Below are 22898 nucleotides of genomic sequence, written 5' to 3'. Positions count from 1 at the left end.
CCTATTCTGGAAACTTCTTCCCCCACTCCATCTCCTCTCCCTTCCCATTCATTGAATTGGTGTGTTTTCCAGCTCCACCACTGTTCTCCATCCCAGTCACATGTTTTTTTTCAGGCTGTACTCCAGGGGGAACACACTTATAGATAGTATCCATTTTGAGGCACAATGAGTTCTAGAAGGACACATCGTAGAGCATCTGGCAATAGGTCCAACTCCAATTTAAGCCTGTGCTGTTGCCTTCCATTCTTCAAACATCACTGGAGACCTGAGAATCAGGTAAGAACATCTAGAAACAGGGCTTTAGGTTGTTTTTTTGTTTTGTTTTGTTTTTAAATAATGCTTTAGCCATCTCTGCTTTTATTTTTATTTTTTATTATTTATTTATTTGGCTGCGTTGGGTCTTTGTGGCATGTAGGATCTTTCGTTGTGGCAAGCGGGCTCTTCGTTGCAGTGCACAGGCTTCTCTCTAGTTTGTGGTGTGTAGGCTCTAGAGCACGCAAGCTCACTAGTTGCAGCATACGGGCTTAGTTGCCCTGCAGCATGTGGGATCTTAGTTCCCCGGCCGGGGATCGAACCCACGTCCCCTGCATTGGAAGGCAGATTCTTAACCACTGGACCACCAGGGAACTCCCAAGGCTTTGGGTTTTATTAGGCTGTGACTAAGGGACAAAATTTTGGGAAATGTTGAGTGTCTTAGTGTCATGACTATGCAGATCTGCTAAATAGGTTTATCATGCTTGAGAGTTTCTCTAAGGAACTCATACAAGTCCAAAGAATTCTGCCTTTGTGGGTGGGTGTGGGGGATTGAGGAGGTGGGATAAGATTGGGATTCCAAACAATTTTGACAAGCTAAAGTGGGTAAAAATAAACAAAACAAAGTCTATTAAAGGCAAATTCACTTAGGGAAGAATACCAGATTACAGAAATGGGTACAAGATGGTTCTGGATTGGTTATGTATAAGTATAGGAAATAATTGCCTTGGGACTGTGGGAGTCATGAGTCAAAACGTCAGTAATAAAATGCCATATGGCTGAAAATGGTGAACATTATCTCCTATATAGATATAGAGATATATTAATGGCATGAAAGGGCTGAGATATAATGTTCTTTTTATATTCTGTATTAGGTTTTTATCATGTCTTCTATATGATAATATATTCTATATATAATATATATTCTATAATATATTGCTTAAGTATCTATGGCTTAAATGAGATGTGGGGTATTTAGAGAAGGGCCAGGGTAAGCTAGCCAAAGTGATTCCTTTGAAAGATTTAGAAAATTGTCTCTGTAAAATAAGCCTAAGAGAACTGAAGGGTTAGCTTAACCACATCTTCAAATAGTTGGAAAGATATCATATGAGGAGTGGAAGGGGTGGATCAGGCAACTGTTCAACATGTCCACTCAAGTCAGACCAGAGGAGATAAGCTTTAATCATAGTGGGGCAATCGGAAGTTTGTTTTTATGTAATAACACTTCTCACTCTACAGTAAGGAAAAAGTAGACTTCTTTAATAGTAAAGATAAATTTAAAAAATTTCCCTTTTGAAATTTCTTTGAATAGAGCAAACAGCTAACTTTATGAAATGACTTTATTGCAGATTGGCCATATGGCAAAGTGAATCTATTAGTAGATTTTTGGAAAGCCTTTTAAATAATAGAAGTCTGTGAAATAAGGTTCATTTGCGTTGGCATCAACAGTTCAAAGGAGAAAATTGGATTCCTAAACATCTATTTTTTTTCTCATTATAATTTTGATAGCATTTGCCCTCAGGGGTGTTGTTAAACAGTTTCATAGTCTTTAAGATTTCCCAGACCTCTTTTACATTTGTAAATATTTAACAATGACCTTTTTTTTTTCAGTTCTTAATGTACCTACACACTTGTAATTTGCTTATCCTAGGCTGTGTTCTAACAACATAAACATGATATATGTGAAAATATTTCTATTTAATCATCACATTTCTGGTTTATCAGATTATTCTAGTTCTTACTTAGTTTTCTCCCTCTAGAATTTTTCTCCAAGTCCAAAGTAGATATTTGTGGCAATTGCTAAAATAAAGTGAGCTACTAAGCTGCCCCCAACTCATTTTTTATTCTGTACTGACATAAATTCTCATAACATAAACTTATTTCAAGAGATAAAATGAGCAATTGAAGAAAAGTAAGAATTTTTAATGTTCTAACTCACTGAATATATATGATTGAGCACTGTGGTAGGCATGCTGAAGGGATGCTTATTTTTCTTTATTCCAATTTCACCACGGCTATATCTAAATGCACTAAGGCTGGATAACCAAACAACTGGTAATTTCAGGCAATTAGCAACTTGTTTGGGCTTAAAGATACTCAACACTGGTTTGTGACTATTTTTTTTTTTCACTGAAATTTTCAGTGGAAGTTTCACTCAATTAGTTGTTTCACTCAAAGTGAAGTGAAGAACTGGAGCAATTATCCACACGATTTAAACAAAAAGATGACCTGTTTGACCTCAATTACAGTACCTGAATATTTTAAGCAAAATGTGAGTTTTGCTTGAAAACTGGAAAGAATGTTGGTGTTAAACATTTACAAATATAAAATTTGTTGAGAAACTGCCTAAATCCTCAAATTCTTTGTTGGTGTATGTGTGTCTGAACATTAACTGCAATAATGCTAATTAATGCAATGCATAGTATACTGATTCCTGATAAGAAAGTCATTGTTTGAAGACAAATAGCAATTCTAAACTATCCTTGTGAAAACAAGCTTATTAAAAAAGGAGAAAAGATAACAGAGATTCTAAGCTGTCTATAGTTACTGGTGTGGTATTGTACCAAAAATGTGTAATAAGGAAAAATAGACTCTAAAATTAACATTTGAAATGGCAGCAAGTCAAATAATACACAGCATACTAACAAGTGGCAACAAACAGTGGTGGCTGAGTAATTGGAGGGTTTTTTCTCCCCTACAAACATGCATCGTTATTTCAGTGAGCTGAAATAGGGCAACAATAGTCATTTATTGCTGAACAGAGCTTTAAAACAATAGAAAATGCAACATAATTAATTTATAATCATTACTTAGCAAATCAAGAAAACAGGAAAGCAAATCAGCCCAGATAACATGACTATGGAATAAGTTGTAGAGTCAGTGAATTTAGAATTTTGAAATTGAGGGTGTTTGTATAACTACAAAAAAACAGACAACACAATTATATAAATTTTGGCCTAGTGTGATCAATATAAATTAGTAACAGAATGGGCATACATTTGCAATAATTAACCGTTACTATGGCACCTTCCATCCCCACCTCTCCCTCCTTCAAATTGCTAGTAGGCATTTCCATATATTATCTTTTATAATTCTCACAACTACTCTACAAGATAGCTTCAGTTACATAAATATAAAAATTGAGGAATTGGAAGTTAAGAGAGCTTAAGTAAATTTCCCAAGATCACATAGCCAACATGTGGTACAAGCCATAATTTAAATCCAAGTCTGTCAGAAGCTACATCACACTGCTACTTGTTGATGACAGAAAGTCTATATAGAGAAGTAGCCATTAAAACAATTGTTAGTGAATAGATGCCACTGTTTATGAATACATTTATTATGTTACAAGGTTTATTTAGAATCCAATTTGTAATATTTACTAGCTGTGCGACTTTGGGAAAATCTTTTAATCTGGGCCCAATTTTCTTCATTTATAGAAAAAAACATGCAAACGTATAAAGCCTTTTCTTGGCACTTCCATCTATATCATGTATGTAATTTCGTCAAAACCTCTCTGCTTTCAAGATAGTAGAATAGTCATGTACACAGGTAAGTGCAATAAGAGAGATATGTACAAAGTAAAGAAGTGACACAAAGGATCAATATTTATTCATCCAAAAATTGTTTATTGAGCATTTACTATGTGCTAGGTGCTGTGCTGGATGATGGAAATATGCAGTGGTGAGAAAAAGCAGATATGACCTTGCCATCTTATAGTTTACATTTTAGTGGAAGACTCAGACAATAATAAAATGATATCACAAACTTGTATGTATACAGACTATAAGTGCTTTGAGGGAAAGGTATGTGATGTTATCAGAACAAAAAGGAGAGGAATTTGACATGATATGTTGAGTTAAGAAGGCTTCAGAGAGGAAGGGTTCCTTGAACTAGGCTACAACAGAAATTTAGGAGTCATTTGAGTAGATAAGGAGGGGAAGGAAGAAGTACAGAAATGGCTTATACAAAGACACATAAACTTAAGCAACATGACATAGTTAAGGAAATACAAGATGTAAATGGAGAATTGTCAGAAGATGAAGCTGGAGAGGTATACAGGTACCAGTTCACAGAGGGTCTTATATGCTACTGAGTTTAGATTTAATTCTGAATGTGATGGGCAGTCGGTGAAGGTTTTTTAAGCCAGGAGATGATGTGATCAGATATATATGTTAGGAAGATCATCTTACCCTTCCTTCAAAGTCCAACTTAAATCTTAAATTCTAAAAAGCCTTCTTTTATTTTCTCATCTTGTAAGAATAAATCTTTTCTTTTTCCATAATGACAACATACAATCTGCTTTCTATCAGTATTACTGACATATGAGTCTGTCTCCCACATTAGATTGTAAACTTCTGAAGGTTGGGACATATCTTGATCTCCTACCATATCTTCAGGGGAAAGGCACATGTGAAAAGCCAGAGAGATAAAATGAGGAGTCTCAGAGGCTTCACAAGTTAGACTCCCAGTTTAGGTCCAGAAAGCAAGTTAAGGAGACTATTTGGAGGCTCTTGAAATAGTCCAGGTGAAAAATGATGAGTGACATGGTGGGGACCAGTAAAAGGAGGAATGGAGAGGAGAGGACAGATCTAAGATATTCATTTATACCTGCATTTAATTTTTTCACAAAGATTTATTGAGCCCCTTATATGTGTCAGGAACTAACTTGGCTGTTGAAGATACAGCATCGAACAAGACAAATATAGCTCTTGTCCCAGTGAAGTTGGATGTAGTACAACATGGTAGTTCAGAGCATTGGCTCTGAAACAGCTGGGAATTGAACCTAGGTTCTCTCAGTTAGTTGTGTGACCTACGACAAGTTATTTAACCTTTCACATCTTCCTCATCTATTAAATAGAGATATAAAAATCACCTGTCCCATAGTAAGTTTTCAATAGATATTAGTAAAATTATTATTAATAAGTGATACAAAAGTAAAATAGAGTGGCTTGAAAGTGTTTGGCAGGAGATTCTAATCTAGTGGAAGGGGTGGAGCCAGAAAAAGCTTTCCTAAGGAAAGGAAGGGGGCAGTTACATTGGGCACCCATGGACGAGTAGGAATTAGCTAAGCAAAATCTGAGGCGTGGGGAAGAAGGTGGGAAAAGGGTGTGACTGGAATTTAGTAGTAAAATTAGGCTGGAGAGATACACAGAGCCTAATAGGCCATTGAAAGGAGTTTGGATTTTATTTTAGGCATATTGAAGATCTGGTGAATGTTTTCAGAAAAGGAGATAGGATGGTTTCATTTGTGGAGAACTGACTGAACTTGTCAACTGGATGTGGGAAATGAGGAAGGCAGAGAATTGAAAGATAATTACAATATTTCTAACATAAATGGCTGTGTGCAAGATGATGGGGAGAAATAATGAATTTGGTTGGTTACACATTGAATTTGAAATGACTGAGGGATTTCATATAAAGGTGTTTAGCAGGTGTTCATAGATTACATTCAGAGTCAGGGAGAGGGTCTGACTGAAGATATTGATTTAGGAGTTATCAGTGTATAATGGTATAATGGGCTGGTTGAAGCTATAGGAGTAGATGATGGATTGGATATGAGAGAGAGAGAGAATGAGAGAGAGAAATAAAAGGAAAAAAAATGTCTATATTTTAGAGGTGCTCAGAGAAAGAGGAGTCATCATAGAAGACTGAGGAAAGGTCAGAAAGTTATGAGAGAACCTGAAAGATACATTGAGAGAGAAGCTAAAATGAAATATAGTGAAGCCCAAACATATTTTATAATCTTTCAGACACAATCTGAAATGGATCATCCTGTTGAGTGTTTGGTGTGAGCACTCTGGCATAAACATTTATAGTATATTGTTCCCTGATGAAATCTGTAATCCCCAGTTGTCTGGATTCTTTCAAAATTCAGTCAAACCCACGTTGCATTAGTTCTATTCTGGGAAATGACCATTCATCGTTGAGGAAATAATTTATCTCAGTTGAGTGCTAAATATTGCTAATTTCCATCATTTAACTACTTGGATAATCATATGTAGATGAAATAACAGGAGAAGGTAGAACAAGTGATCTACCAAAAGAAAATGGTCAAATTGCCAGAGTAAATACAATGGACACGAACAGAAGTGACTGCATTGTAAATCCATACTTTTCAGAAACATTATGTATCATGCATGCCAAAACACACATACACATAAACACAAACTCACCTTTTGCTCCAACACAAAGAAATTATATTCAGTCCCCCCAAAGCAACAGGCTTTCTCATGCTTCAGGACTTTTGTATATGCTGTTTCCTTTTGCCTAGGATATCTCCACTAATCTTCCCCTTTCCCTGCTCTCCCTCCTTCCGTCTTCAGGACAGACGCAAGCAAATCTCCATTTTCCCTTAAAGACTAATCTCTTGGAAACTCTCCAAACATCTCTCTCACTCAGGTTGTCCCCAATTGCCACAACACTGAGTACTGTCACCTTTCCTGTACTCCTAAATCACATTATACCTATAATTATAAAATTTATCACACAGATGTGCTTTTATTTATCCATTCTCCAGTATTCTTTTCCCACTAGACCATTTCATTTGTGATAAACCTTTTACTCTAAAACAGTTTTAGATTTAGAGAAAAGTTGTGAAGATAGTACAGAGAGTTTCCATATATTCCACACCAGTTTCCTCTATTGTAAACATTTTACATTAATAGGTACATTTGTCACAACTGATATTGATACATAATTACTAACTAAAGTCCATACTTTATTCAGATTTCCTAAGTTTTTATTTAATGTTATTTTTTTTTTGTTCTTGGTTTCCATCCAGGATATCACATTACATTTTCTAGACTGTTTATAGACATAAGCTACCATATTTTGTTCATTTCTCTATCACCACTACCTAGTAGAGTGCTTGTAGATGCTTAGAAAATATTTGTTGGATTAATAGAAGAATGAATGAATACAGAAATTGGTGAATAATATTTTGCAAAATATCAGGTATAGAGTGATATTCTCTGTGTATATATACATATATATATATATATACACACATATATACATATATGTGTATTTATATGTATATTATTTTAGAGAATTTAGAGAAGAGAGTCAAGAGGTAACATACTCTCCACCAAGGGCAACTTTTATCTCTCCTGATAGTGTTATGATTAGAGAATAGACTTGTGACTTTAACTACACCAATATAAAAAATACATATTGCAGATTTCATATTACACTACACATTATTAAATATCCAATTACAAAATAAGATACTGCAAATGACTATGAAAGTCAACTGGAAAAATGATCCATAGAAACAGAAAATTAAATAATTAAATGGCATAATTTCTTGTATTTCTCTAATACTTTATTTGCAGAGCTCTTACACGTGTATTATTTTACTTGAGCTTCATAACAACGCTGTGAAGATACCTTAATACTAAATATTTTTAAACTCCATTGCTAAGAACTTTGCTGTGGTGACACAGATTTAATAAAATTTACAACTGTCAGACTAGCACAGCATGACCCAGTAGGAGCTAATGAGTATCAATTATGCTGCCAAGGCTCAGGTGAACAGAGCAGAATCAAGATGGAACTGTTGAGGATTCCTCTACTTATGCACACTTAGGACATTGTGAAAGGAATATCTCATAAATTATGTGGCCAAAACAAGGCTTTTGGCAGCTAATTTCTATTTCTGCACAGAATAACTGTGGGTGAGACCATCTTGTACCCAGGATGAGGGCTAGGATCTTCCCTGTGGAGTTGGTCCTAGGCTGGATCAAGAAAGAGGAGAATGTAAATGAATAATCAAAAGTAGTAGGTTAAGCAGAGAGTAGGTCTGATAGAGATAAGTCTGGAGGGAACAAATAGTAAAGGAATCTTCTGTAGCAATAAGGTATTATCTAAAGAAATGGGCAGGAAGTGAAAGTAAAGGAATGGAGGGTAGGGTTTGGCAGAGATATCTTCGACTGAAGTTTTTGTAGAAAGAGTAGCTCATCCTGGACCAAATGCTACAATGGGGGGATTTCCAAATGGATTTGTTGTGCTGACAAAAGTTTGTAGCCAAATATTTCTGGCAACACAGTGGTTACGGCCTTTTCTTGACATACTATGCACAGAGTGAGCTTTTCTGGCTTTAAAGACTCCCAGCCCTTGGGGACAAAAGTCTATGCCTTCTTTAGACTAGGAGTTCCTACCTCCTCCTTGCCTCCTGAAAAAATCCGTTTTAGAAAAAAGGCATTCTACACTAGAAGGGAGTTGAAGAAATTGTCACTCTCTGATTTTTCCTTTGGGGTCAAGCCAGCCTCCTTGCAGCCTTGTATTTGCCCATGATACTGACAACTCAGGCTCAATGGGGAGAAGTACTGGGAATGTAAAACAAGTTTTATATTGTGATATTTTACTTGTATTTTGTTTTCTATAAATTATCCTTACTTATTTTATTCATTTAGTTCTAGGACAGACTAAAGCAGGGAACAATTATAAATATTTTAGCTATAAACAAGTTCTTCTTCCAATGATTGAAAAAGAAGACCTGCCAGAACATATGTCAGGGATGATACACAGTTCATTTCTATAATGGTTATAAGGTCAGGTTCATTAAATATTTTCTGGCAGCTTGATTTTTATCTCTGTAAACAAGATAGGATTATTTATCATAATGAATGAATATTTCTAAATCAGGATCTTTATTCAAGTGAATGGGACTTACAGTATATAATTGATCTAATTCTAATTTATCCATTAGGCATGTAAATCAAAATGCAGATTATTTTTAGAAGTATAAGTAGAAAAGTGAAAGTAATTTGCTTTAAAATTGCAAGTATATTAGCTTCTATGCTAGGTGGAGGTGATCTAATCTAAGCAGAGCCCTGTGCTTCTGATAAAGGTTTTAGTGCTGGTTCTAATCAAGTTGAGATCAACAGTGCATTGTTCTCTTTCTATAATTCAGATGAAACAAATAGGTTACATTAATTCAGGCCTGAGTAGATGGATAGCCATATCAGAGTAAGACAATTAAGACTGAAAAGTATCCTTATTTGAAGAGCTAACATGGATGCAAGGACTGAATAAATTCTAAAGACTCCACTCTTCTGTCTAGTCATTCATGTAGAGTTTACCAAAGTAGCAACGCCTGAAATCTCTGTAGTAGGAGAGAGATTCAGTATGCTAGGAAGAAAAGCATACTATGGGTGGGTAAATGGACTAAGAATGCCCTTTGCCAGTAGCAGATGGTAGCCATGGGTGGGCCATTATGAAGGCCTAATAGTCTGATGACCCCTGCTTACTTGCTGATGTCGGGCTGAAAATTTTTCTGACTACATGTACTATACTGACTCTTTCAGGTAAATGGAGCTCAGTATTGCAAGACCAGTGATTTAATAGAGATTTTATGATAGTCACTACATTTTCAGGAATTTGAAGAGAGTATGGCCCGAAGTTGGATTTTCTTTTATTAAGACAATTTTTTAAGAGCAGTTTTAGGTTTATAACAATATTGAGAGGGAGGTATGGATTCCCATATATCCCCTGCTCCCACACATGCATAGCCTTCTCCATTATCAACATCACTCACCAGAACGGTACTTTTTTTTTTTTTTTTTAAACCATGGATAAACCTACACTGACACATCATAATCACCCAAAGCCCATAGTTTACTGTAGAGTTCACTCTTAGTGCTGTACATTCTATAGGTTTGGAAAAATGTATAATAACATGTATCCATCATTATAATACCATACAGAGTACTTTTCTCTGCCTGAAAAATCCTCTGTGCCCAAAGTTCTTTCTCCTTTTGCATAAATTATTGATCATCTCTTTTTCACAGCTTACCTACTACCAGTTCTCCACCCCAATGACTAAAGGAGAAATGTATTTAGACTTCACAATGCTATCTTTTTTTAAATTTTTATTTATTTATTTATTTATTTTTGGCTGCGTTGGGTCTTTGTTGCTGAGTGCGGGCTTTCTCTAGTTGCGGTGAGCGGTGGCTACTCTTCGTTGCGGTGCGTGGGCTTCTCATTGCGGTGGCTTCTCATTGCGGTGGCTTCTCTTGTTGCGGAGCATGGGCTCTAGGCACGCGGGCTCAGTAGTTGTGGCGCACGGGCTTAGTCGCTCCGTGGCATGTGGGATCTTCCTGGACCAGGGCTCGAACCCGTGTCCCCTGCATTGGCAGGCAGATTCTTAACCACTGCGCCACCAGGGAAGTCCCACAATGCTATCTTATCCAGGCAATATAAATCATTATCATAGAACATGAGTAGAATTGGAAGGTTTCCATATGCAACTTGATATTACATGTATCACTTCTGTATTGAAATCAAGTCTTTTCAGGAGATGTGATACATTTTTTTCAAATTCCTTGTATTAAAAACCTGCTTGTTGGTCAGCAAGGGAATATTATTTCTACCACCTTAATAAAATTGGAAATTGGATTATGTAACATACAATGTGTTCTAAATAATTCTTTACCCATTTTATTAAACATACTCAGATGTTCTAGCATCCATGTTTACATTATATTCTGTTGTAAGAAGAATAGCAATCAGAACATATGATCACCACTGTTTATGTCAGAATGGGAACTCAGAGGAAAGCATGATAGACCATGTGCCATGAGAGGCGAGTAACTGGAGTCTAACACGCCCAGTGGGATGGCCACTTTGGAATAAGTTTAGTTGCAGATAATAAAAAGACACACTGAAAGGCAGGTGGGAGTGTTTAGAAGGAATAGTGGCAGCTAAGAGTCGGTAATCAAAGTAGTAATAGGGAGGTAGTAAATGAGTGTTCCCCAAATCAGATGAGGGCCTAAGAGGAGAAGGGAGGGAGGGCAGGAGATCAGGGCGGACATAAGGAATGAGTGAGAAGGTGGCAAAATGTTAGGGAACTGGGGCTGATGAGAAGGGAATGAGGGAGTATGGAGAGAATGCAAAGGAGAGAGAAAGGGTGAGTTCTTGAGGGAAGAAGCACGGAAGAAAGGGGTGGAGAGAGTGCAAAGGGGCTCAGGAAGCCTGAACATAGAATAAGGAGAGAAGGAAGTGGGAAGGCAGAAGCAGGAGGGGGTTGGGAAGGGAGGTTGAAGGAGATGAGGTATTGTGGAGGCAATCAGCTTGTTATTACAGATTTTATGTTTTGCAAGCAAAGAGGATGGATGGCATCTATGGATAATTTAATTTTTATTAATTTGAGTCACTTATTTAATTCCTATTTCTTTGCTCCAGTGAGTTTAAACAATGTGGCTCCTCAAATTGTTTTGGGGCATAGGCAGAGTAAATAAATTATATATGTAAACAAAGTATTAATAAATAATACAACTCTTTCACTACTAATCTACCTTCTAAAAAAGAGGTACAATTAAGATTAAGCAATGGGATAATTAGCAATGGCATGTAGCCACCTGGTTGGGAGAGATGTTTGTTACTGAAAAGACTGGTATTATAGCTATCTTTTCTTTTCAAAGAAGTTTAAAGTGTTGCTTCTGTTTCTGAAATACTTCCATCTTGAATTTGTGATAATGTGAGAATGTGCACAGGCTTAAATGGTCATAAGAAACTACAAAAGGCAGTGTGCAAGAAGTAGCGTTGGCTTTTACTTTAAGAAAATATTTGCAATATCAGTGTTTATTAAATCTGTACATACAGCATATTTATTTCTCTGATATTGAATATGAATGTTACATTTTAAAGATATTGTCTTTCCCAAACATACATTCCTAACTATACATATTTCAAACACTTTCCAAAGGAAATTAATATCATTCAAATAATGATTTTTATTCCTCTTGTAAAATATGTTAAAAGGTAAGTCATTTCTCTGCCATTTAATAAAGCAATTTATGCTCTACTGTGGCCTCATTTAAAGAAAAACATATAAAATTTAAAATATCTAAATTTGAGTGTGCTCCTTTCTGGGGATATCCAACAAAATTTTTTTAGGCGGAACAGTTGATGCTAGGGTGTAGCATATCAGAGCTATCCCTCTGGGCCTCCCATTTTAGGATGCTGTGCACTATTGTAGGGAATGTGTTGCTTGCACTGCACAAATACTCTGGAAGGACAGTGACTCAGTATGTTAGTGGGAGGGAAAAATCAGGTGACAGAACAGGCTATTGCTAAAAAGGATTTGAGGTATTCTTATATAATTAGCACATAAACACCCACACCCATAACCAAGGTAACAAGGCTAGTTTGGTCATAAGGTTTCCTGCCCTTTAAATACTTTCCTTGGGCCTCAAAATGCCCTTTTGCAAAATCCACTCTTTGTACTTCCTTACACACTCCTCAACTCTCTTTACATTACCCTCTACTATTGTTCACATTTTGTGTGTGTGTGTGTATTTCCTTTATTTTGGTCTGTTTGATGCCCTTTGTAAAAGTCAGGTTTATTGAAGAATACTTTTTATACAATAAAACACTATTTTTAGGGTATAGTTCTGTGTTTTGATTAACACATAAAGACATATAATCAAAAATACAGAACTTTTCCATCACCCACCAAAACATCTGCCTCTTTGAACAAAACCCTTCCTTTCACCTCCAGCCCCTGGCAACCACTAATCTGTTTTCTGCCCCTACAGTTTGCCTTTTCCAAGTTGTCACACAAAAGGTATAAGAGAGTATGAAGCTTTTTGAGGGTATGTTTTTTCACTTGAAATAATGTATTTACAATTCATTCATGTGTTGCAGGTACCAGTGGTTCCTTCATTTTTATTGCTGACTAATATTCCTTTCAATATACCACAGTTTATTTATCCATTTTCCAGTTGAAGGGCATTTTGGTGGTTTCCAGTTTTTGGAGATTATGATGAAAGCTGCTATAAACATTCACATGCAAGTTACTATATGAAAATATATTTTAATTTCCTTGGATAAATCTAGGAGTAAGGTGCTAGGTTATTTGATAATTATATGTTTAACTTTACAGGAAACAGCCAAACTGTTTTCCTAAGTGGCTGTAAAATTTTGCATTCCAATTAGCAATCAAAGAGTGTTCCAGTTGCTGCGTGTTCTCTTTAGCTTTTGGTATTGTCAGGTTTTTCTTGTTTGTTTTTTTAGTCATTCTATTAGGTATTGTCTTAGTCCATTTGGGCTGCTACAACAAAATACCATAGATTGAGAGGCTTAAACAACTAGCATTTATTTTTCACATTTCTTGAGGCTGGGAAGTCCAAAACTAAGGTGCTGGCAGATCTGGTGTCTGGCGAGGGCCCACCTCCTGGTTCTTAGATGGCTGTCTTCTCATTACATCCTCACATGGCAGAAAAAGGACAAGAGAGCTCTCTTGAGTCCCTTTTATAAGGGCACTAATCCCATTTATGAGGGCTCCACCCTCATGACCCAATTACTTCCCAAAGGCCCCATCTCCTAATACCATCACATTGGTGTTATGGTTTCAAAATATGAATTTTGGGAGAAAATAAACATTCAGTCCCTAATAGGTGCTCAGTGGCATCATATCGTGGTTTTCATGTGGATTTCCCTAATGACTAATTGTGTTTAGCATTTTCTCATATGCTTTTTCTTCATCAGTATATCTTTTTGGTGAGTTGTCTGTTCAAACAATTTGCACTTTTAAAAAATTCTTTTTCTTTTTATTATTGGGTTTTGAGAGTTCCTTATGTATTCTGGATACAAATCCTTTGTCAGATATATGATTTGCAAACATTTTCTCCCACCCTGTGGCTTGTCTCTTCATTCTGTTAATCATGTCTTACAAGAGCAGACATTTTAAATTTTGATGAAGTCCAATTTTTTCTTTTATGGATAATGCTTTTAGTGTTAAATCTAAGAAACATTTGCCTTAAAAAAGTCACAAAATTTTTCTTCCTTTTTACATTCTTTCTTCTAAGAATTTTATAGTTTTAGGTTTTACATTCATGTTTATGATCCATATTGAGTTACTCTTTGTATATGCTATAAGGAGTTGATCAAAGGTCATTTTTTTCCACATGGATACCCAATTTTTAAACCGCCTGTTGTTGAAAAGTCTATTCTTTCTCCACTGAATTGCTTTTCCAACTTTGTAAACAGTTGACTATGCATGTATGGTTCTATTTCTGAGTCTATATTGTGTTCCATTTATCTATATCTAATAATACACTCTCTAGATTACTGTATTTTTATAATAAGTCTTGAAGTCTGATACTGCACATTTTTTAACTCTTGTTTTTGAGTTGTTTTGGCTATTCTAGGTCTTTTGCCTTTCTATATCAATTGTAGAATCAGCTTACAAATTTCTATAAAAATCATGCTGGGATTCTCATTTGAATTGCATTGAATCAATAGAGCGTATTGGAGAAAATTATGTTAATAATATTGAGACTTTGAATCTGAATCCAAATACAGTCCATCTCTCCATTTACAGAGGTTTTCTTTGATTTCTTTCATCAGTGCTTTGTAGTTTCATCACACAAAGTCTGAAAATATTTTGTTAGGTTTATATCTAAGTGTTCCACATTCTTTTATGCTATTATAAAAGGTACAGTTTATTTAATATTAATTTCCAATTCTTTGTTGCTAGTTTTTAGACATAAAAATGATTTTTTCATATTGATCTTGTAGCCTGTTACCTTGATAAACTCACTTACTAGTTCTAGTAGATTTTTAATATATATTTTTGGTTTTTCTATGTAGATACTCGTGTTTTCTATGAATAAAGAGTTTTATTTTTTCCTTTCCAATCTATATGCCTTTTAATTATTTTTCATCTCATATTGCATTGGCTGGAAGTGCCAGTGTAATGTCAAATAGCAGTGGTGAGAATGGACATTCTCACCTTTCTTCTCCCTGATCTTTTTTTTTTTAATTTAAGGTAACATTGGTTTATAACATTATATAAGTTTCAAGTGTACAACATTATATTTCTACTTCTGTATACACTGCAGTGTGTTCACACACACAAAATTTTAGTTTCCATCCATAACCATATGGTTGACCACCTTTACACATTTCTCCCTCCTCCCCACCCCTTTCTCTCTGGTAACCACTACTCTGTTCTCAGTATCAACATGTTTGTTTTTGTTTGGCTTCATTTGTTCATTTATTTTGTTTTTGTTTTCTGTTGATTTGTTTTTTGTATTCCACATACAAGTGAAATCATATGATATTTGTCTTTCCCCATGTGACTTATTTCACTTAGCATAATACCCTCAAGTTTCATCCATGTTGTCACAAATGGCAAGATTTCATCTTTATGGCTGAGTAGCATTCCATTGTGTGTGTGTGTGTGTTTGTGTGTGTCTGTGTGTGTGTATCTTACATCTTCTTTATCCATTCGTCCATTGATGGGCACTTAGGTTGGTTCCATGTATTGGCTATTATAAATAATGCTGATGATCTTGGTCGTGATCTTAGGGGGAAAGCATTCGGTATTTTATCATTGAGTATGAAGTTAGCTGTATGTTTTTCATAGATGTCCTTATTCAGGTTGAGGAAGTTTCTTTCTGTTCTTAATTTTCTGAGAGTTTTTATCATGAATTGATGTCAGATTTTGTCAAATGCTTTTTCTGTGTCATTGAAACAATGTGATTTTTTCTTCTTCAGTCTCTTAATTTGTTGAATTATACTGATTGTGTTTCTAATATTGGACTAATCTTTCATTCTCATGAGAAATATCTTTTGGCCATAATGCCTTTTATTTTTTAATTTATTTGTGGACTCTGCTCATATTTTGGAGAAGATATTTGCTTCTATGTTCTTGAAGTATACTGTATTTTTTTCTTGTAATTTCTCTCTGTTTTGGTATCAGGTTAATATTGGAATTAAAAATAACTTGGAAAGTGTTTCCTCCTTTTATTTTCTGGAAGAGCTTGTGTAGAACTGGTATTATTTATTAACTAAATATGTGTTAAAACTCACCTGTTGAGCTATCTGGGCCTAAATTTTCTTTGTTGGAATGTTTTTAACTATGAATTCAATTACTATAATAGATACAGGATTATATTCATGATATCTATTTATTTTTATTGATATATAATTCACATACTATAAAATTCACCCTTTTGAAGTGTAGAATTTAGTATATATATGAGATTGTATCACTGACACCACTATATAATTCCAGCACATTTTCATCTCCCCCAAAAGAAACCCACTACCCATTAGTAGTCACTCCTCATTTTCCCCTCCCCCCAGTCCCTGGAAACTACTAATCTACTTTCTATCTTTATGAATTTGCCTATTTTGGACATTTATATAAATGGAATCATAGGGGACTTCCCTGGTGGTGCAGTGGTTAAGAATCTGCCTGCCAATGCAAGGGACACTGGTTCGATCCCTGGTCTGGGAAGATCCCACATGCTGCAGAGCAACTAAGCCCATGCACCACAACTACTGAGCCTGTGCTCTAGAGCCCATGAGCCACAACTACTGAGCCTGCATGCCACAACTACTGAAGCCTGAGTGCTCTAGGGCCTGCATGCTGCAACTACTGAAGCCTGCACTCCTAGAGCCCGTGCTCCACAACAAGAGAAGCCACTACAATGAGAAGCCCACACAGTGCAAAGAGTAGCCCCCTCTTGCCACAACTAGAAAAAAGTCCACACGCAGCCAAAAATTAAAAATAAATAAATAAATAAATAAATGGAATCATACAATATGTGGTCCTTTGTGTCTGGCTTCTTTCATTTAACACAGTGTTTTCAAGGTTCATCCATGTTGTAGCATGTTTCAATATTTCATTCCTTTTATGGCTGAATAATATTCCACTGAATCTTGAGTGAGCTTTTGTTGTTTGCTTCTTTCAAGTAACTGGTCACAACTAACACAACATTATAAATCAACTATACTCCAATATAAATTTTTTTAAAAAGTAAAAAATTTAAAAAATATAAAAAGAAAGAAACTGGTTAATTTTATCTATTGGATTTATTGGCATAAAGTTGTTTTTAGTATCCTTTATTATACTTTTCATATATGTAGAATTTGTAGTGATATTTCTTACTTCATTCTTGATATTTGTAGTTTGTGCCTTCTACCTTTTTTCTTGATTGGTGAAGACTGTGGCTTATAAATTTGATTCATCTTTTCAAGAAGTATCAGATTTTGGTTCTATTGATTTTCTTTATTGTTTTCTGTCTTCAATTTCATTGATTTTCAGTCTTATTTTTATTATTTCCTTCTTTCTGCTTGCTTTGAGTTCAATTTGTTCTTCTTTTACTACTTTATTAAGGTAGAACTTTAAGTTATTTATTTGAGAAGTTTCTTCTTTTCTAATATAAGCATTTAATGCTATCGATTCTAAGTACTAATCTAATATTGGGGGGACAAAAACATTCATACCATAGCAATGTTGAATATCTTATTTTTTAAAAAATAGACACTTTAAAGAGCAATTTTAGGTTCACAGCAAAATTGGGAGGAAAATACAGAGATTTTTCATATACTCCCTGCCTGTATATATGAACAGCCTCTCCCACTATCAGCATCTCACACCAGATGCATTTGTTACAACTGATGGACCTACACTGAAACATCATTATCACTAAAGTCCGTAGTTTACATTAGGGTTCATTCTTGGTGTTGTACATTCTATGGGTTTTGACTAATATGTAATGGCCTGTATCCACTATTATAGTATCACACAGAATAATTTCACTGCTCTAAAAATCCTCTTTGCTCCACCTCTTTATCCCTTCCTCCTCACTAACTCCTGATAACCATTGTTCTTTTTATGGTCTCCATAGATTTGCCTTTTCCAGAATGTCATATAATTGAAATCATAACCTTTTCAGATTGACTTCTTTCACTTAGTAATATGCATTTAAGGTTCTTCCATATATTTTAATGGCTTGATAGCTTATTTCTTTTTAGCACTGAATAATATATTATCTGGATATACCACAGTTTATGTATCCACTCACCTACTGAAGGACATCTTGATTGATTCCAAGTTTTGGCAATTATTAATAAAACTGCTATAAACATCCATGTGCAGGGTTTTGTGTAGACATAAGTCCTCAGTTCCTTTGGGTAAATAGCAAGGAGCACAATATCTGGATCATATGTTAAGAGCATGTTAAGTTTTTTAGGAAACTGGCAAACTGTCTTCCAGAGTAGTTTGTACCATTCTGCATTTCCATTAGCAATGAATGAGAGTTCCTGTTGTTCTACATCCTTGCCAGCATTTGATGTTGTCAGTGTTGAATATCTTTTCATGTGCTTATTGGCACATATGTTCTGTCTGGTGGAGTGTTTGTTCCAGTATTTTTCCTAATTTTAAATTTGATTTTTTTGGTATTTTTTTTCCTTTTGAGTTTACAGAATTCTTTATATATTCTGGATCAAGGCTTTTGTCAGATATGTAATTTGCAAACTTTTCCGCCAGTCTGTGGCTTATGTTTTCATACTTTTAATAGGATCTTTTGCAGAAAAAAGTTTAATTAGATGAAGTCTAATTTATCAATTTGTTCTTCTATGGATCATAGCTTTGATGTCATATTTAAGAACTCTTCATCTATGACTTGTGACCCTAAGTCACAAAGATATTTCTTATGTGTTCTTCTAAAAGTTTTATAATTTTAAATTTTACAATATGATCCATATTAAATTAATTTGCTGTTGCTTTTTATTTGGCACATGCTAGCATAGTGGTAGGACAAGGGGATTTCTCTGTTGTCCCAGTGTAGCCTCAGTCTTAGACAGACCTTGTGTCCCTTGGTTTACCAGAGTGGAGTTTTCTCAGCCATACTGCCTCTCCTCTGCATGGCAGCTAAATATTGCCTTATATCTTTGGTGGGCCTTTGAAGGAAAGTTTTCTGCCCCTTCTCATTGCTAGGAAGCCTCTAATTGTCTGAGTCTGGGACAGCTTTCTGCCCCTCTCCTAAGGAACAGAGGGATTTTTTTTTTTTCCTTTTACCCTTCCTTGGAAGCAGTGGGTGTTCACACATTTCCTGAGGGGCAACAGTGTGCACTGCCACACCTCCCCCTACCAGCCAGTAGCATTTGTGCAGAATTTTTGCCTTTTCTGTAGCAATGGCTTCCCCCCTCTTCCAGGCCTGCAATATTCAGAGAGGCTTTACCTGGTGTTCTGCCCTGCCACCCATCTTTCTCATGATCACCAGGTGTAAGTCTGTGGAGAACAGCCTGAGAGTGGATGCCAACTTCCCTGGTCTTTGCAGTTCCAAGTTTTATAATATCATGGTACTCCACATTTGGACTTTAGAAAAATCATTTAAAAATTTAACTCAATTCTCCTTTCTGCTTTATGGCATCATATATCTTTTACTCCTGTGTTGTGCTACAGGTGAACCAGTGCTAGCGTTCCATCTCTCCTTGGAAGGCTTGTCTTTGGATTTTAGGCTACTCTGTTGCCCTGTAACCTCAGCTTTCTGATGGGTTCAAGAAAAGTTATTACTTTGTTGTTTATTTGCCTTTTTTGTTGTTGTTAGGAGAGAAATGATGCAGTTTCCATCTTTTCTACATCTTAGGCTGAAGTGGAATTCTGGGTGATATCTTTTAAAAAATCAATTTGTTTAAAGAGTGTTTAGGGAGAGGTCATATAGGAGTTTCCTTTGGCACTGTATGTCCTTGTGTATAAGCCTGGTCATCTATTTTAGTTCTAAGATGTATTGTAATGTTAATATTTTATTATTTTTAAAAGGAGGTCAAATCTTCCCTGAGTTAAGGTATAGTATTTATGTTTTTAATGAGATCTTTTCTCATTTAAATGCCATTTGATAAACAACAAAGGGTTTCTAAGGTATGAAATTAGATTCATTTTGAATAGCTATTAATTTAAGTAAGGCTTTAACTTAAATTCTTTTCTTGAAAGGGATTAAAATCCAAAAGATAAGAAATGCCATTGCGGGACCTCTGATTAAGGGTCAATTTTACTAAAAATTGAACTACCATATGAACCAGTAATCCCTCTTCAGGGTATATACCCAAAGGAAATGAAATTAATATTTCAAAGAGATATCTGCACTCCCATATTCATTTCAGCACTAGTCACAGTAGTCAAGATATGGAAATGACCTAAGCGTCTATCGATGGATGAGTGGATTAAGAAAATGTGATATTTGAAATATTATTCAATAATAAAAAATTAGGAAATCCTGCCATTTGTAACAATATGGATGAATCTGAAGGACATTGTGCCAAGTGAAATAAGTCAGACACAGAAAGAAAAGCACTGCATGGTCTCACTTACACGTAAAATCTAAAAAAGTTGAATACATGGAAACTGAGAGAAGAATGGTAGTTACCAAGGGCAAAGAGGTGAAAGAAATGGGGAAATATTGTTCAAAGGGTACAAAGTTGCAGTTATGTAGGATGAATAGGTCTAGAGATTATCTACAACATGATGACTCTAGTTAATAATACTGTATTGAATCCTGGAAATTTGCTAAGAGAATAGATTTCAGGTGCTCTCATCAGACATCAAAAATGGTAACTGTGAGGATATATGTTAATTAGCTTGACTGTAGTAAACCTTTCACTATGTATATCGAATCGCCATATTGAACACCTTAAGCATACACAATTTTTATTTTAAAAATAGGTTTTAATCTTGCTTTAATTAAATGTCCAATTAAATATACTAGATCATACTCAAAGATGTAGAAAACAGAGAAGTTAGGTAGAAACTGTGTTGCCTTTAAGAACTTTTCCTGATTATATAGGATGTATTTTCTAAGAGTGTGTTAAAGAGTTACAAGATTATTTTCTATAACATTCACTTTGAAAATCTCTTGAAACTAGACTTTAGGTCAATTCAATAAATAATTAAGGAGCTAAATGAACTCTGAATCACTAAATGCAGAAAGAAAATAATAAAAATAATTCTGTTTTAGGATGGAAAGCCAATTATTGGTTTTAAAAGTCTTGTTTTGTCTAAATATGTCAGGACCCTGACATAGACCTACTTGGGATTCTAGATGTTTCCGATAGGGGTTCTGAATGTTACTTGGGAAATTAAAATAATCCTCTGCCCCCTAGTAACCAGGGGCTCAACTTTACATAAATGTGTGGGCTCCTTGAGCATTCATAATTCTAACAAGGAGTGGGGTTCTAAATAGAAAATAAAAAGTCTTAGGTGAGGCCAGACTTAAACTCAAAGCAAATTCTCCTCCAGGGAGCTATCCAGGGTACTACACTACATTTACCTGAAGTTGTCCTGATCCCCTGGACGAGAACCCTCTGCCCATATCAATGTCTACGTATCTTCCTAATTTCAACTTGCTTATCTCTGACTTGTTGACCATAAGTAACCTAGAAGCTTTGTCACCTGTCCCTGTCTGTGCCCAATCTGAATATATATATATATATATATATATATATATATATATATAAACTTTTCTTCTGTAGCCACCTCCAAATTTGCCTATTTTCCCAGTTGAACTCCTAATATAGGGCATCAGGAAAAAGGCACTTTTATTACCTTCAACTATATATACTAATAATAAGTTGTTAGCTTGCCAACTGTTTTTATATAATGAGGTCTTAAAGGGCTTCAGTGGAGTTTGTACCTTTTATAAGATTTCCTTTGTAGATTTTTTTGCAGTTTAAATTCGCATTTACTTTCCAATCCCTATAATTTTTGATATGAGTTTAAAAATCTGAAATTTGAATGAATCATATAGGCTTTTTGAACAAAATTACTCTCTAAAATATCTGTCTCTTACTTTGGCTTATTATAACTTAAAACAGTGGTTCTCAAAGTTTGGCTCTAAGACCAGCAGCATCAGTATCACCTGGGAACTTGGTAGGAATGCAAACAGTCAGTCCCCAATCCAGATTTAATGAATCAGAAACACTGGGGCTCAGCAACCTGTGTTTTGACAAAGCCCTGCAGGTGATTCTGATGTGCACGAATCTTACCAACGACTTAGAGTACAATGTTAATAAGACCATGACCATAAGTCTGAAATTATCTGGTTCAGTTTAACATAATTCCTATTTAGAAACTTTTAATACCAGGGGAACCTAGTGAACATGTATGGATGGGCCCAGGGAAATCTTTTATCATTACCTCAGTCATGGGAACTCTGATCACATGTTTTATTGTAGGTGACAAGAGTCTTGCAAATTATATGCAAAAGACAGTCTGACACTAGGTAAATTGGTAGATGCACAAATTTACATTTTTATTGCTTTACAGACTTATGAGTTATGTTCGAAGTCTTACTAGGGTAACATGGTTACTCTCATATCCTTAATCAAAGAATGGCCCACTTTTATCTCAGAAGGAACTCTCAAAAAAGTTCTAAGATTTGCAAGGGACCCAGTTGAAAAATTGTGAGCTAGGGAAGAGACATTATATAACCAGTCAAATTAATTGGCTGTACCTTGGTTAATAATGCTGTGAAGGATGTGGGCAGCCAGATTACCTTCATATCTGGTGCAATTGCTTGGGCTTTTAAAAATGTATCTGTTTTGTCAACTATGGCTGGTTATTACATTTATGTATGTCATCCTCGGAATTCATTTCTTGTTTAGTAGATCCATCATTCTAACATTTTGGCAAACCCACTATTAAGATCAGCTGTTTTTTTTTTTCCAGAAAAATGTCATTATAAGCAAATATGTTGGCTGGATTTAAAGATATTTAGAAATAAAAAGAAAATAAAATTTTACTTTTTGATATTTTGCTTGTATATAATACAGAAGAACTCCTTTGTAACCTGTGCCATTGTTAAAATGAGATGAGTTGGAGTTCTAGCTAAATCGTAAAATGTAAGTAT

General features: G+C 35.2%; 1 protein-coding gene across 6 annotated transcripts in view; it reads left to right on the top strand.

The window, feature by feature from the left end:
• The window catches only part of RPS6KA6 (ribosomal protein S6 kinase A6), a 203782-nt gene that overhangs the window by 28479 nt on the left and 152405 nt on the right, over positions 1 to 22898 (top strand). Inside the window, exon 1 of one of the 6 annotated variants that reach the window (XM_082377138.1) lies at positions 345 to 22890. The exons of the other annotated variants lie outside the window; for them this stretch is intronic. The gene's annotated coding sequence lies outside the window, so the exon portion shown is untranslated. Of the gene's footprint in view, positions 1 to 344; positions 22891 to 22898 lie in introns of those variants that run through there. 6 annotated transcript variants of the gene reach the window in all.

This window comes from Balaenoptera borealis (genome assembly GCF_965194805.1).
Source record: "Balaenoptera borealis genome assembly, chromosome: X".
Taxonomy (NCBI): Eukaryota; Metazoa; Chordata; class Mammalia; order Artiodactyla; family Balaenopteridae; genus Balaenoptera; species Balaenoptera borealis.
This window is presented reverse-complemented; position numbering and strand designations above follow the sequence as displayed.